General features: G+C 37.1%; 1 long non-coding RNA gene across 1 annotated transcript; it reads right to left on the bottom strand.

The window, feature by feature from the left end:
• Positions 1 to 255: 255 nt before the first annotated feature.
• On the bottom strand, positions 256 to 1770 carry LOC107810993 (uncharacterized). The gene is made up of 2 exons (XR_001653801.2): positions 822 to 1770; positions 256 to 498 (listed from the first exon to the last, which is right to left on the bottom strand). It is a non-coding gene; the product is annotated as an uncharacterized LOC107810993 (long non-coding RNA).
• Positions 1771 to 4834: the final 3064 nt, after the last annotated feature.

Below are 4834 nucleotides of genomic sequence, written 5' to 3'. Positions count from 1 at the left end.
TCCATTATTTGTTCAGCTTAGGTGCTAATAATTGGATTTGCATTTGATAGTTAGTAAAAAAGGGATATTTTCAGCATTTAGATGGGTACAAAGCTGCAGTATTTTAAATCATGTTCAGAAGCCGGCACATTGCTATTGTTGTGGGATTATATCATACCATATGTAAGTCCAAGATGTTGAAATCAGATAATTAACTCAAAAATGTAAACAAAAGGAAAATGATTTTTGCTAAGATTAAGAGAAAAAGTTGCAACCTCCATATCAAATGCATGAGCATGCTCCTCCTTATTACAGAAAAGACAACTTTGTGTACACCTTAGTTTTGAACCTCTTTTAACTTGAAAACAAAAATGTCAATCCAATATAAAAAATTCATCTCTACAGTCTACAATTCAGACATTAACATGGCTCCAAGATAAACAGATCTAGCAAATATGACTCTGGTGAAATTTAGATTATTTTCTGACCAACTAGCCTTTAAATCAAAACATGATTTTTCTGCACAAGAAAGAAACACAATAGTAAATCAAAGAAGTACTAAAGTAAGATCACAACCTGAAAGGGAAAGAAGCTAAATCTCCGTGAGACAAACAAAAATCACAAGAATCTTTGGGCAAACAAAACCATCAAACGGCTTAGACAGCAACATGGTCGAACTAAAATCCTATTTTTTGTTGTTAACCCATATCACAAACAAATACCAAGATGAGCACATAAAAATCAAAACACTAGAAACATACAAAGCTAAGCATGATTATAGAATTAACAGTTCCAAATCTTCACTTATACGCTCAAAAGAGTACAAAGGGAATTCGACATACCTAGTAGCAGAAAAATTACCCCAATAAAGTCTAGAGCTGGAAATGAAGGAGCACAGGTATAATTTGACAGCACAAACACCAAAAAAATCAGCGGACTAACGAACAGCAATTCCAACAATTTAGAGAACCAGAAATCAAGAGAAAGAACCAAGGCTAAAAGAACCTCTGTTTTAGTGACATCTTTTTCTGATTTTTATCTTAAACATTAAATAAACTCGAATAAAACATGAACTCAAACAATTTTCCTTTTTTCGTATGTTTTTCTGGAAAGAAAAAAGAAGCAGACTAAAAGAAATGGCTTGAAGAAGGTGACAACTCTTAGAACCCTAGAATTTTTCCTAGATTTTTCCTCTTATTTTTTCTTCGATTTTTTCTCTGATCTTTTTCCTCACCTAGCAAACAGAACTTACCTCATATATATAGCCTTCAAAAAATCTTCAAGTTTTTGCCAAAAATCCAAAAATCTTCAGGTTTTCTGAACAATATTTGGGGCAAATAGAAGGCATGGATCGATTTACATCTATCCACGGCTCCCATTCATCCAGCAAATCGTCTTTTCGTACCAAAAATCGTGCGATTTTGAGAGAATATTCGTATTCTTTTTGATAAAAACCGTTGGGAATCAAATGACGTGGAGGGGAAGGGTCCCATTTGAGCAAACTCGCCTGAGTTCCAGACGAGTTGAGGGCCGAGTCGAGGAGGAATAAGGTGAACAATAGACAAGAGCGTCATTTTCTAATTTTCCTAGGTCTAGGGTTTGATTAGGGAAATATAATAAGAGAGATTTTATATGGAAGGGAAATGGGCGGGTCGAACTGGCGGGTTTGGTCCGATTTGTTTGGACTGGGGCGGTGAGTGTTTGGGCTGGGGAATTAATTTTGAAGGGAGGAAATCTTTGGGCTGAATTAAATATGGCCCAACTCCAAAAATTAAACCCTTCTTCAATTTTTCTTTTATTTCTAATCTCCTTTTCTTTTTCTTTTTCTTTCTTCTTTTTTCTTTTAATTAAAAATTCTAATAATTAAAAATCCTAAATTATCTAAAAATGTGAAATTAAACTAATTAGCTAATTATAAAAAAATTACAAACAATGCTTAATTCTAAATTCAAAGAGAAAAATCAATAAGCTAAAAATTAAAAGACAAAAATGTTAAAATGAGCTATTTATTTTTGTAATTTTCGAATTTCTATAAAACAAATAATTACTAATTACTTCTAAAAATGTAAAAAAAAAATTCTAAATGCAATGCATGATATTTTGGTATTTTTCATGATTTAAAAATAAAATTAAACATGCACAGATATGCAAATAATTAAGGACATTCTATAAAAGTTCCTAAAATGGCAAATAATCAACAGAAAACCTATTTTCTTGGGATTTTACAGGAGTATTTAATATAGGGCAAAAATCACATGCTCGCAGTTGCCCCTTTTTGGTCGAAAACACGAATGATTTTCGGGCAAAGATAAAACGAGCAAACTATGAGGGATTTTTGCCCGTTTGAACTCCACGAGAAGCATCTTTGAAAAAGCCTGACTGAACCTTGCTTCGGAGGTTGCCTACATATCCTTGCCTATAAAGGAATCAGGTTAGTGTAGTTCTGAAAATTTTGGTAGCTGAGACTACTAGGAAACTGTGATTTCAGTGTTGTTGCTGCTGTTTCTGCTTGATGAGCTCCTTATTACACCAAGACAAAATAAAAGAAGCTAGACTAAACTTATGATCTATGAATTACAAGAATCCTATCTATATCCTCAAACTTAATCTTGCAGTTTCTGATGTTTTGTTGACTTGTACTATCCAGGTGAAATTCCTTTGCTGCTGGCTTGAATTGTATTCTGAGGTGTTTCCCTTTGTTTTTTAGGCGGACACCTGATTGCTGAACTTGAATCTTCTTCCTTCGAACATTACTGCTTTCCCTTTTTTTCTCTAGGTGGGCGCCTGATTACCAACATTTGAATTATCTTCCTTTCTTTCGACCCTTGACTTATTTTCCAGGTGGGCACCTGATTGCCGAACTTGTACCGTCTTGCTTTGAACATTGCTGCTTCCCTTTGTTTTCCAGGTGGGCTCCTGATTACCAACACTTGAACTGCTTCTCCCTTTGTTCTTCAGGTGGGTTCCTGATTACCGACGCTTGAATTGCTCTCCCTTTGTTCTCCAGGTGGGCTCCTGATTACTGACACTTGAACTGCTTCTCCCTTTGTTCTTCAAATGGGCTCCTGATTACCGACGCTTGAATTGCTCTCCCTTTGTTCTCCAGGTGGGCTCCTGATTACCGACACTTGAACTGCTTCTCCCTTTGTTCTTCAGGTGGGCTCCTGATTACCGACACCTGAACTGCTTCTCCCTTTGTTCTTCAGGTGGGCTCCTGATTTCCAACACTTGAATTGCTTTCCCTTTGTTCTCCAGGTGGGCTCCTGATTGCTGAACTTGAACTACTTCCTTTTGTGACTGCTTTTCTTTTGAACTGTCTTCCTTTGTTTCTCCAGGTGTGTGCCTGATTGCTCCTGATTACCGACACTTGAACTGCTTCTCCCTTTGTTCTTCAGGTGGGCTCCTGATTACCGACACCTGAACTGCTTCTCCCTTTGTTCTTCAGGTGGGCTCCTGATTTCCAACACTTGAATTGCTTTCCCTTTGTTCTCCAGGTGGGCTCCTGATTGCTGAACTTGAACTACTTCCTTTTGTGACTGCTTTTCTTTTGAACTGTCTTCCTTTGTTTCTCCAGGTGTGTGCCTGATTGCTTGATCCTGGACTGCTTTCCATTCTCAAAACTCGTGTTGTTTTCCCTTGCTCTCCAGGTGGGTGCCTGATTACAACAGAATAGACAAAACAAAGAAAATTTTTTGCCCCAGTTTGGTAGCTGGGCACATCTGTGAGTGTTAATTGAGTCATGTTACCAAATATCTCTAAGAATTTGAAAGCTAGATCCCATTATTCAGGAGGGTCCTAAAATGCCTAGTTAACTGATAGTTTTTTAAGCTAAATGATATTTCCTAAAGGTATGACTTCCGCTAAATCTTGTTATCTATGAAGATCTTAGACTAAATCCGATTATCCATGAGGGTCCTGAACATTAAAATCAAATCTCATCTTAAGAGTGACAACTTTAAGGCTAAATTATATTTCCTTATGGCAGAACTTACGCTAAATCTTGTTATCTAATGGAGGTCTTAAATCTAAGTCTCATTATTCAGGAGGGTCCTGAAAATTTCGAGTTGAATCATATCCTAAGAATGAAACTTCAAAGCCAACTTATATTTCCTCGAGGTTAAACTTATGCTAGATTTTGTTACGCATGAATATTTGCATTTTACCTAGGTCCCATTGTCCCGAAGGGTCTTGAGGATTTATGGTCGAGCCTGTACGGTGCTTGCTTTCTTTATGGAATGTTTCTCCGCAACAAATGGAATTTTCAGCCCCTGTTTCAAATCCAAAAAAAATCTTGTCAGTTTAAAATGTGGTGGTTAGTTTTTGGTATTCTTGCTGAAGGTGGCCTCTTCGCTGCTGTGCTTTTGCTTTGACTGGTTGCCTTGAACCGGCCAAGAACCATTTGACTTTCTGACTGACTCTCAATCGCGGGACGTTGGATGACCCGAATGTCCTACACCCACACTGTTGCTTTACATTTTTGACCTTTCTACCTGAACCTCTGTATCTCCCACAAGATTACTAAACCATTCGACCAATGGAACTTTCACTGACACCTTATTTCCCACTTTACATCATGCTAACTCTGGTATGCTTTGGCCGCACTTTGCTTTGTGCAATTTTGGAAGTTGGTAGTAAGCTTTGAAATCCCTTCTCACTTGCTCAAACAAAATTGACATTGGAAAAATCTTAGAGAAATAAACCCAAGAGAAATTAAATGCAATGACTTTAAGAGTTAGGAATAAAAGAAAATCCAAAACTGAATGACTGTTTGAGAGGGGAAAAGGAAAAGAGACTTATCTGAGTGGAACAGCTGGCACAATGATCATGACATGTATTTCGGATTAATCAGCCCAGC

The sequence above is a fragment of the Nicotiana tabacum genome, chromosome 20 (assembly GCF_000715075.1).
Source record: "Nicotiana tabacum cultivar K326 chromosome 20, ASM71507v2, whole genome shotgun sequence".
Taxonomy (NCBI): domain Eukaryota; kingdom Viridiplantae; phylum Streptophyta; class Magnoliopsida; order Solanales; family Solanaceae; genus Nicotiana; species Nicotiana tabacum.
Note: the sequence above shows the minus strand (reverse complement) of the source record. Positions and strands in the feature narration are given on the sequence as shown.